Source organism: Miscanthus floridulus, chromosome 4 (genome assembly GCF_019320115.1).
Source record: "Miscanthus floridulus cultivar M001 chromosome 4, ASM1932011v1, whole genome shotgun sequence".
In the NCBI taxonomy this organism is placed as follows: Eukaryota; Viridiplantae; Streptophyta; class Magnoliopsida; order Poales; family Poaceae; genus Miscanthus; species Miscanthus floridulus.
This window is the reverse complement of record NC_089583.1, coordinates 17,506,165-17,517,981: the sequence shown is the minus strand read 5'-3', so window position 1 is coordinate 17,517,981 and position 11,817 is coordinate 17,506,165. Positions and strand designations below refer to the sequence as shown.

Genomic DNA, 11,817 nt, shown 5'->3' with positions numbered 1-11,817 from the left:
AGGGCTGAGGTCTTCCTTCTTGAGCCCTAGCTCAGCTAGGGAGCTGGCAAACAGGTGTTGAGGGCGCTCCCTCCATCGATGAGGACCTCCTAGAAACGCACGCCCTTGATGATAGGATCCAGGACGAGGGGGAAACGCCCAAGGTATGGGATATCTGCCCACTGGTCGGCCCTAGAGAAGGTGATCGGGTGCTCCGACCAGTTTAGCTACTTTGGATCTATGACTTTGCCATCGTAGGTGGTGACCGACATGATCTGCCGGGCGGTGAGCTTTTGTTCCCACCTATTCTTGGAGGCGACGCTCCCACTGAAGATGGAGGCGACGATCTTGGTGGTGTCTTGGTAGGCAAGGCCTACATCCTTCTCCCGTCCTCCACCTTAGCTGTCATCGTTGCGCCGCGGCCTCTTTGCATCCTTCACACAGAAAGCCATGTTCAGGCCTTTGCACTCTCCCATGGTATGCTTGGCGCCTTTATGAATAGGGCATGGACCGTCCAGGAGCTTGGCGTAGTCGGCGTCGTAGGTGCGCTTAGCGCGAGGAGCATTGATGGCGTTGACTGAGTTATCAGGTCTGCGGCGGTGGTTCTGTCTGCCTCTGGAGCTCTCCGGGCAATCATCACACCGATGCTCACGATCGTCGGGGCGACAGTCACATTCATCGTGGCGACGGTCGCGGTCGCCGTGGCGATGATCGCGGACAGTCGTCATGACAACATTGGGGGCGATCAGAGCGGGCGACCCGTTCAGCTTCCTCGGCATCGGCATAGCCGTTTGCTATCTGTATCAGCTCGCCGATGGTTGTTGGCCTCTTGCGGTATAATTTTCCACAGAGCTACTCGTGGTAGAGGAGCCCCTTGGTGAACGCGGGAATGGCCTCATTGTCGCTGATGTTGGGGATGGAGTTCCTCATCTCTGAGAAGCGCCTGGTGAAGCTATGTAGGGGCTCCCCGAAGGTCTGATGAAGCTTTTCCAAGTCATACTTGGTGCCTGGCTGCTCGTAGGTGGTCATGTAGTTCTTGATGAAGACCTTCTTGAGGTCATCCCAAGATCAGATGGAGTCCTCCCGTAGGCTAAGGAGCCAGTTGTTTGCAGACTTGTTGAGCATGATGGACAGGTAATTTGCCATCACATCTTCGCTTCCGACTGCAGCTCTCACGGCAATCTCATAGTGTGTTAACCACTACGCGGGGTTGGCCTTGCCATCGTAGGTGTCCACTCCAAAGATCTTGAAGCCCACGGGCCACCGGATAGCTTGGAGTCTTACCATGAAGGGACGAAGTCCAAGGGCACCAGGGATAGGTAGTGCTCGGGCAGCACCGAGTGCTCCATGCTTGGTGTCGTACTGGCGCTGGCGTTCCATCACTGCGTCGTGGCGCGCGGACTTGCTGTTCTCGATGCGATCGTGGACGTCGATGTTGGCGTTGATGCGTTCGCGAACATCATACGGCAGGGGTTGATTCACCTCCTGGTTGGCGCTACGGTTGTCGCCTCGGCCGCCCTGTGGACGAGGAGGGCGTTCGCCTTGGTCCGAATATCCTTCATAGTTGCCCCTGGATCCTTGATAAAGGTAGGGGCCACCAGTTTGGGGTCGACGGTGCTCAGAGCCCTGATGCTGACTTCCTCTGTCGTGGTGAGAGCTACGGGGACGACGGTTGCGAGCCAGCGTGGTTGAGTAGGACGGAGCAGGATGCGTGATCTCATTGACTTGGACTTGAGCCGCTTTGACATGCGCCTGGATCTTCTCAACTTCCGAAGTCTGTGGGAGCTTCTCCAACTCGTTGAAAACGATAGCGAGATTGGCGCTTGGCATCTTCTATACCGGTTGGTTACCCACCATGTCGTACTCGTCCTCCAGATTGCGGCGCGCGTGGTGCGGGGCATTGGGATCCCCGTCAACTCCGTGGGCGGCTTCTTCATTTCGGCGACGTTGACGATCGACGTCCTTCGCCAGGCGAGCATTGCGCTCTTTGGCGGTTTCGCCATCCATGGTGACGCTGTCGTGGCTGATATGAAAGATTTCACCCCTGAATCCTAGCGAAAAAGGGGGACGGCTGGAGACGGTCTTGGTGGAGCCATCGAAGTATGCGTCGGGGCTCTCATCCAAGATGTTGTGGAGAGAATCATCCAGTAGTTGATGAATAGCCACCATGTTGACCCCGGGCGTAGATTGATCGACCTTAGGTAGATCAATCTTGTAGAGGTCGTCGACGCAGTCACGCTTGGCGTGGTCGATGAAAAGGTGGTGGACAGCGTTTTGGTACATAGATCCCACGCCCTCTAGCCTGAAAGGATAGGGCCTCGGTATATTCTCCATCAGGGCTTCGTAGTCGGACAGGCGTAGGCCGATTGCAGGGAGTGGTCGGCATCGCACCATACGCCATTCTAGAGTTGCCATGATCACCAGATCTGAATCTTGCCACCCCTAATGATGTGGCCGAGCAGATTGCTCGGTCATAGTGGCTCGATGACCTTGAGCGTAGGAGTTTTGCTACTCGTAGTAGATCGATCTAAGACCGAGTCCACGAGGAGCTGACATTCTGCTAAGTAGTCTGTGACCCAATCGATAGATGCGATCAGATCATCATTGCTGATGGATCTCCTAACCCAGCGGCGGGGCGCCGAGATCAAAGATGTCGTTGAAGTTGTTGGCACGATCGGCGCAGGGTGATTCTGCACCGTCTCCACGATTTCCTCGACACCGTTGGCGCCGATGATCCAGGTCATAGATCCGACCGTAAAGGTCTAGCCTGACTCGGGAAGGATCATGGAGCTCGAAAAGCGAACCATCTGGCTCGCCATGAAATCAGCAGGCACACCCCCTCCCTGGCGCGCCACTATCGATGAAATACGACCGACAGTCTACCGAGGGGTATGCCTAAGATAGTAGATGAATCGATGGAGGTGCGCGTGACCAAAACTAGACGGTGACACAGAACGCAAGAGACAGGGATTTGGCAGGTTCAGGCCGTCAGCTTGACGTAATACCATACTTCATGTGTCTTTGGTGGATTGTATTGTGAGGTGAAAACGAAGGGGTCCCTACCCGCCTTATATAGCTCGGGAGTCGGTTGAATCTATCCCGATCGGTTATATGATGTGTTTACAAGGAATACGATATCTAGCATATCCGATCAGATCTTCCTTCGTCATCAAGGATGCTTCACGCAGTCTTGTGGCGCACGCCTACCTATGTTGTGCCCCGCACGACTTGATCCTTGTGGGCTGAGTCTCCCCTAGCGGCTCAGCCCATGTACAGCCCTATAGGTATCGGGGGTTGTACCCCCACAGTCCTCTTATATTTTGAAATTTTTAAAATATTTAGATACCTTATATTTTAAAATGGAGAGAATACTAAATAATACTTACAAGTTGCACTGCACTTTTAACAAACAAGTTGGTACCATATCTTCGTACAATCCTAAACAACGGGTGAATTTATTAAATAACGAAGAGACCGGCGCCTAGACGTCTAGACACCGCGTCCGTTCGAACGCCCACGCTTGCTGCCCGCCTACATGTTGCTTGAATCCATCTGAAAAGGCTAGGCATCCAGCTCCTGCCTACCTCTCCACCCACACGCTGTTGTTCTCGCCATGTGCTGTGCTGCCACGCATGCCGGCCCAGCCCCGCCTGCTGCTGCGGTATGCATGCGCCTGCTGTTGTGCATGCGCGTGGAGGCCACCACTCCCGCTTCGCTTCCCGTGCGCGCAAAGACCGCTGCGTTCGAGGGGACCACCTCCGCAACACCCACTTCCCGTTCATGCTCATGGAACAAACATAAAGCATTTGCTGCAACACACATCTGAAACAGATAAAACATTTACAACATATGTGTATAGACACTGCAACAATACAATATCCTGATAAAACACTTGCAACATACGTTTAAAACAGCCGAAACATTTAAAACATACAATTGCAACATACATGTATAGTCACTGCAGCATATACAACATCCAGATAAAACACTTGCAACACATTTAAAATAGCTGAAACATACACTTACAACATACGTGTATAATCATTGCAACATATAAAACATCCAAGTGAAGCATGAGCAACATACATATAAAAAGCATGAAACATACAGTTGCAACATGTGCTCATCTACTTGCTACCACCCAACGAAGGCTCATTAACGTAGCTCAGGGGAGCATGGCACGAGGCACGGGCAGGGTGAGCTACACGAGACGGGTCCAACGCGAGGCATGCGGCACAGGACACGAGACGGGTCCCTCCCGTTGGAATCGAACGCAACAAGCGAACCAGATTTTTTAATAAAATGGAGAAGCCATGAGGGGAGTTGGACCAGTCAGACCTGGTCCACAGGCCCAGCAAAGGCGTGTGTGCACCCAAACGGACGCTCGTTAGAGAGCATTACCGTAAACTATGTGGCCGATTAAAATTATAGCAGAACAGATTCATTCGATCTCCTATATATACATAAGGTCAAAGCAAGGCTTCAGATGTAAAGGAAGCTTTCGCACAAGCATCAGGTTCACACACTAAACATTCAAATGTGTGAGATCACAAGCATCACCTCTGCAGATTCACACTGCATGCAAGTGATAAGAAAATGGTCAGAGATAGAATATGAACACAACAGACAAGGACCAAAATGAACAGAGACAGAACATGTCACTTCAAAGTTTCAGATAAGGATCAATCTCAGGTTCTACAATAGTCTCAGGTTCAGATACCGTAGTCTCAGGTTCAGAACTGAGATTAACTAAACATAACTGATGAGATTACTAAAGATGACTCATGACCAACTATTGTCATGCACAAATGTACTCACAGGTGCACAGAAGCATCAGGTTCACACCAAACAACTCACACATGCCAGGTAACTATTGTCCTGCACAAATGTAGTGAAATAGGACATGTCAGTAAGCATTGCTATCTGAATTTACAGGATGTCTAGCCTGTTCTCAAAGGACCCAAGTATTATAACTGTTTTATGCTTACATTGCACTTCTCGCTACAAAAATGGCTTCATGCAGAGTTGTAGACCATCCTCTCAAACATAGAACTGCCCGGTACTCAAAAACATGATTGTGCTACTGCAATTCATTAAAAATAGCCTGGTAGCTAACATAAGCTGGTTAAATTGATTAAAAACATAAGGATGTGACAACATGTATACATCTCTTAAAGGCAAGCACAGATGGATTTTTATGCACCACTCTGCATAAAGATTCAGCTCAAATGGGTGTGGCAGCCTACCAACACTATTTCTCAATTAATCATACACCCTGATGCTAGCCACAATTCAAACAGGGTTCAGTAGTTTACTGCATGATTTCCTACAGCCGCCATTTAGTAGTTGGTTCAATAATTTAAGAATACAACAAACAGGGAAGAGCATATCTGTAAAATAGAAAAAAAAATTAACAGTGCAAATTCATTACTTTCAGTTTTTTGTTGTTTCTGCATGCTGCTCATTGATCTAACACAGCCGAAATTCCTTTCAGTTATTTGCAAATCTGTAAAAAATTTCAACTTGATACGAGCTGATCTAACACATTAGAAACTTCCCTCAAATAAACATACATTCAATCACAAGATTTGGGGATTTCTATCCTACTCCTACAGGAAAAGACATGCTGTAAGCATCACAGAAAAGACATGCTGTAAGCATCACCAAATGGACATGCAAACAGAAAAGAGTTTAATTTTGCACTTTAATTTGGGGATTCAATCTCGCAATTTAATTTTGCAAACAGAAAAGACATGCTGTAAGCATCACCAAATGGATTAGTGTTGTTTCATATGTATGATGTATATGAATCTGCAGCCATGACAGTTTGAAGACAAGGAGATGAAAATCATCACGTAGTAAATCAGAATTAGGCGCCTTCGGTAACATACGACAGGCCCCGTTTGGTTCCGCTTAAACACGCGTTGCAACAGGGAGAAGCGGGATAATCCCGCCAAACAGGTCGCGATGGCCTCCCGAACGCGATCGCACGTTCGTGTTCGCGTATTGCCCGCAACGGAAGCCGAAACGCGAGCCAAGGCCCGCAATTTGGAAAACGCGGGTTCGCGTTCGCTGCCTCCCCCTCCGTCTTCCCGTGCGCAGGTGCTCCCCCGTCCTCCTATGTGCAGGTGCTCGCCCCGTCCTCCCGTGCGCAGGTGCTCACACCTGTCCTCCCATGCGCAGGTGAAGCCGCCCTTCCGCCGCCGCCCTCCACCATCTCCCTGCCATTTCTGGCCTCCGCCGCCGCCTTCCGTGCGCAGCTGAGCTCGCTCCCTCCGCCGCCTCCCTGCCGGATCTGGTCTCGAGCCAGCGCCTTCCACGACCGGCTCCCTCCCCCACCACCGACTTCATTCCCTACCGCCTACCTCCTGCGTCGATTTGGAAGGACAGGAACGTAAATAGAAACTCTTATTTGGGTCCAGTTGCAAGGCTATAGACTCACATGAATATTAGTAAATAGTACTACGCAGTTTGAGAAAAGTCCAGGGTTCCCAGTACAAAATGTCCTATCCGAAATAATTAGAGCAGCCAAACGCCTAGCTTTTTTTTACAGTAGATTCTCTAGATCGTGGCTTATCATATAATCCTGCTCAACTTATAAGCCAGACTCAGAAAAGCTTAAACAAACATGGCCATACAACCAAGGTAATAAGCAAGGGCTAGCTTGTATATGGCTAACTATATGAGAGAGGTAAATTCAAAAAGGTGCTCCAGCAACAACATATTTTTTCCCTTGAAAGGATAACAATGTAAATCAATGAATCAATATCCTTTACTGCTCAAAGGGTAGGGATCGATTAAAAAAAGAAAAGAGGCAAAAGGGGAGGAATGGCATTTGTGCAGGAGCTTAAACAAACCAGGAAAATGGAAAAATCCTTTGCTCCCCCAGGTGTTTCATCTGCACAAGTCCTATAGCACATTGAGCTGCAGAAATAAGTCATTAGATCCATTGCAATAATAGAGAAAGTAAAACCGTGGTAAATAAGTGACAGGAATAAGGACATCAATAATATATAGTTTTGAAACCAAGCTAAGAACAAAAAAAAACGATTAGAATCTTAAGTACAACATAATATTAAAGGAATTAAACTTATTTGAACCTGAGATAATTAATATGAGAGCCTGCGATAATCCTATGCAGGGAAAGATTGTACCTGAGATACCTTCATAGAGCTAACCATTTATCTAAGCCCGTGACTGTTCAGTCCATCCTAAATATTTGAGAGATCACCCTGTATACTTGGCAAAGATTGTAAATGTTAGTGTTGCATCACATATCAATTGCCAAAAAATGTGAAAGATTTTAACAGGAATATGGAAAAGCTTATCCTAAAAAACCTAAGGTCGGAGGTAGCTATAGTATTTCAGTTTGCTTAAAGAAATAGGACCATTCATTCAGTAACATCCTAGCTGCAACTCCACCCCATGGAAAGGGAACTTCGTGTTCAGCATTTTGCCTACCACAAAATTTGTACAGGGAAGGGTCTTACATAAGCAAGTAGTTCAGTGAACCCCGAAAGCAACTTTGACTTTTGAAACCTAACCACATTTCCTGAGGAAAGACAGTGTACTTATTAATATGGGATCATCAGCACATATGGGACCTAGTTGTAAGATAATCTACTGCTGTCCTTGTTTATTTTGCTGGGACAGAAGGTTGACAATAGGTTAATTGCTTGTTGTCCACTGCTGGCCTTGCACAGAAGCAATTTCCTTGCAAGTGCATAGCAACATCTAGGCTGTTTCAGTAGAAGACTTGACTGCAAGTCAAGGTCTTCTTTTAGGTAATTTCTAGGAAAGCCACTAGGGCTGTTTTCTGTAGTCTCTATCAGCTATAAATAGAAGGAAAAGGTACCAGCCAGCAGCAGTTCAGCTGCATCACATTCACATATTCAGAGTTTCAGCAAGTGCTTGAGTGTACTGTGTGTGTGCTCTGTGCTCACTCTCTCTTCTTCTACCTCTAGCCGTGGAGTGTGGGTGTGTTGGTGAGCTCGCTGCTCACCTGTGCAGGGAGATCGAGGGCCAACACTAGTTGCATACCATTAAATGCACAATATTGTGCCTTCCTGCAGATGTAAATAATATGTGAAATCATATTCACCTACCTATGCTAAGCCCTTCACGTGAATTGAATCATGTTTCTTTTTCTGAAGTGTATATCTAAGATATTTATGAAAAACAAACAAAAAACAAAAGGAAGCAATAAGCATAGGGCATAACTCTACACTATCTGAAACATACCTTAATAGGAGAATGACGATGCTGCAAGAACTGTAATGTCTTTATATGCAAAAGCAGCTAAAGTTTCCCTTGTTGTATCCATCAACTTGTTTCGACCAACAACAAAGCAGAAACTCGTGAACAGTATGGCGCCCAAGATTTGCTTATAAACTTTCTGCAACTGCTCGCTGGAAGAAAAAAAGAACCTATCAGATAAACAAAAGGTGCAGAATTCCCAACAGGAAACTGTCAATTGGTACAATAATCCTTTTAGAGCCATTTTGCTAAGAGCGTCAATCTGATTTTAGGAAATAACTTTATTTTTCATATCCATGGAAAAGAAGTAGGAGGCACTGGGAACAGTTATGTATTTTCCAAAAATGAAATGGTTTCCTTTTTTTAGATTTCTTGATGTTTGGTTGGTGAGAATAAAACTCAATCTAAAATCAAATATTTAATGGTTAAAATTCCTAACAGTAGTTTGGGAAAAGGTATGGGACCAAATCCATATTTGTAAGCATTGTAATGAACACATGATTGAACTCCAGCAATAATTAGACGAAGGTGGCAAAGCAAAGAGAAAAGTGCAGGTATTTTACGCACCTTAGTGGTCCATCTCTGCAAAATCAGAAAATTGTGAATGCTCAATTGCTCTATTATTTGGTAGCCATAGAAATGCACATGTTGTAAAATGGTCCAGCCTCTAGAATGGGACACTAAAATAGTAGAGACAAACAACATCTACACTGAGATTCCTAGCCTGATATGGCACCATCAGCATAAGTAGTTATGTATCTGATCATAGCATTTTCATAAGCATTGAACTAATAGTGTAATCACCTTGATAAGCCTTCACCAGGTTCCCAACAAGGAGAACATTAATTGTCTTAGCTTCAGCATCACTGTACACCTGGGCATAACATAAAAATAGAATCACAAATAGGATAGAAAAATAGAAACTACTAAAATTTTCAAGCACTCATAGGATGGCAAAAAAAATGCTCGATGGATTTTATAGAAAAATCAATCCTTGAGGTACTTCTGTGCTCTCAAACTTCAATCTAGCAATGCAGTAACAAAAAGAGTGTGTTCAAGGCATCAATAAACCATGAACAGACCATACTTATAGTAATCTGATATTAGTAAGTAGCTATGTAGAAATAGAAATCATGTAGGGTACCAGACCTATGATTTATTGTGCACTACTTTTACCTAATAAACTAAGAACCTTACATATAGAAGTTTCAGCTTTCTACATGGGCCAAACATAGTGGTGCTCCAATAAAAAAAACAAGGCCAACACAGTATTGCAAATCACTTTGCTTTTACGCTATGTCTACATAGGTCCATGATATTAGCATAGGTAGGTGAATTATCTTCCATGATATTAGCATAGGTAGGTGAATTATCTTCCATGATATTAGCATAGATAGATGAATTATCTTCCATGATATTAGCATAGGTAGGTGAATTATCTTCCATGATATTAGCATAGGTAGGTGAATTATCTCCCACTTCCCTACATATGTTTACGCACCGGATCTCCATGATATTAGCATTATCTTCCCATGTTTTTGGAACAATAAGCATTGGGAGAAAAGTATAGCAATACGTGGAAAAAAAGACATGTCCATCAGCGAGAGCTTACCCAGTACACAGAGATCCGGTGAGGGGATGGACGGATCCAGCCGCGGGGGCACCGGATACGGACGCTCCAATTGTGGAATGGACAAATCTGGTCATGGAGGCACCAGATCTGGTCGTGGAGTTACCGGAGCACACGCTGGAACACCCCGTCGCGCCCACCGACGTCCGAGCCCACGCCCACCTCTGGGGCCTACCCGCACCGAGGGGCGCCCGCACCATCGCGCCGACGTGCTGCGCTCGCCTGAGCCACCGCGCCCGCGCCAGGGCGCGGCTACGAGCGTCGGGAGTGGGAGAGGAGCCTGGTCAGCTGGTCGGGACAGGAAGAGAGAGAGGGAGGGAGAGAACCACGCCGGGAGAGGGCGGAGGCAGATATTTTTCACCGAGCCAGCCGTACAGCGTTTAGTGTCATCCAATGGCCTAAAAAGTTTTTGCTAGTGTGGCCATCCTGGGAGGCCGTTTGCTCGTGCTGCTCTCTTGTTTTTAATTTATACATGTACCCAGTGAATTTCAAAAAAAAAAACGTGCAAAAGAATTTTATTTGTATTCCTTACATCCATCCAAATCTACAATTCCTTTCATTCAAAATTGTTAGTTATTTGACTTTTCAAGATACATGAGTTGTTTTTAGGTTTTGCTATGTATCTAGACATAATATATACTCTCTCCGTTCTAAATTATAAGTCACTTTGATTTTTTTGGTACACCATTTTGCTATTGTCGGTGTTTCGAGTGACCACCGACAAGTAAATTTCTAATATTGTGCGTCTGGCTCGGATGGTGTGCTTAGAGGACATGAGATTTATACTGGTTCGGGCAGAATGTCCCTACGTTCAGTTCGTCGCTGCTACTCGTGTTACTAGCACTGAAAGTTTATAGTAGGGGTTATAAACAGGTGAGAGAGGGACATGTCCCAAGTCTCTGGTGAAAGGAGCGAACGGGTCCTAAGAGCTCGGTTGCTGCTCTTGTGTGTATCTGGATCTGATCGGTTCGAGGTCGGATCGGGTTCGGCTTTTTTCCTCGTCCCACTCATGGGACGCCCCGCTTTCTCTTTTATAGGCAAAGGGAAAGCACGGGTTACAGCGGAGAAAAAGAGAAGAACGAGAGAGAGTAAGTCCCTCAGGATTGTCGGGTCCTTATCCTTCATGTGGGTCCCGCCGACCTTGTAGATGTCATCAGGGATAGCTCCACGTCGCGGTCTTGTCCGCCACTGGTGCCATGCGCAGGCGTCGTCTGCCGATCATGACGTTCCATTCCGTCGCAGCGGACGTCATGGTGAGCTGGCGCGCCTGTCATTGTTCGTACAAGGGTTAGGCAGAACAACACCGGTATGCTCGACGTTGTTCTTGATGTGAATCCTCAGGTATAGCCCGTCATGGCTACAGGTTGCATCGGGACATGCCGGTCTCTTCCTTGGTGTCAGGTTTTTGACCCAGGCACATACGCTTGAACCTAGAGTGGCTGGCTGTGGTATGGGTCCCTGTCGAGCGAGGCGGAGCTCGCCCCAGAGGTCGGGCAAGGCGGAGCATAAACCCAAGGGTCGGGCGAGGCGAAGCCCGCGGCCTCGGGGTCGGACGAGGTGGAGCCCACCCCTAGAGGTCGCACGAGTCAGAGCTTGCGCGCCTGGGGTCGGGCGAGGCAGAGCCCGTGGCCTCGGGGTCGGGCGAGGCGGAGCCCTCCCCCAGAGGTCGGGCGAGTCGGAGCTTGCGCGCCTAGGGTCGGTTGGAGCTGTAGTCGTGCCCTTGACTGCTCGGATGAATCAATGTTGATGGTCATTAGCTCCTCCTCTTCGAGTACCCTAGTATTGACTCCGACAGTAGCCCTCGACCCTGCGGAGGAATAGAATACTCCTTTAGAGGCTTTTTCGAATAGGAGGACTCTGATGGCCTTGGCCTTCTTTTGTCACCCATGGCGTGATTAGGGGACGGTGATTCCCTTTCGTCGAGATCGGACCCCTCGGGGGTATAGCCGTGA

At 47.3% G+C, this 11,817-nt stretch overlaps 1 long non-coding RNA gene across 1 annotated transcript; it reads right to left on the bottom strand.

Annotated features, from left to right (window-relative positions):
• Nucleotides 1–4,013: 4,013 nt before the first annotated feature.
• On the bottom strand, nt 4,014–10,272 carry LOC136549485 (uncharacterized). The gene is made up of 7 exons (XR_010781924.1): nt 9,848–10,272; nt 9,040–9,109; nt 8,221–8,387; nt 7,134–7,211; nt 4,968–6,903; nt 4,798–4,857; nt 4,014–4,554 (listed from the first exon to the last, which is right to left on the bottom strand). It is a non-coding gene; the product is annotated as an uncharacterized lncRNA (long non-coding RNA).
• Between the last annotated feature and the right edge of the window lie 1,545 nt (nt 10,273–11,817).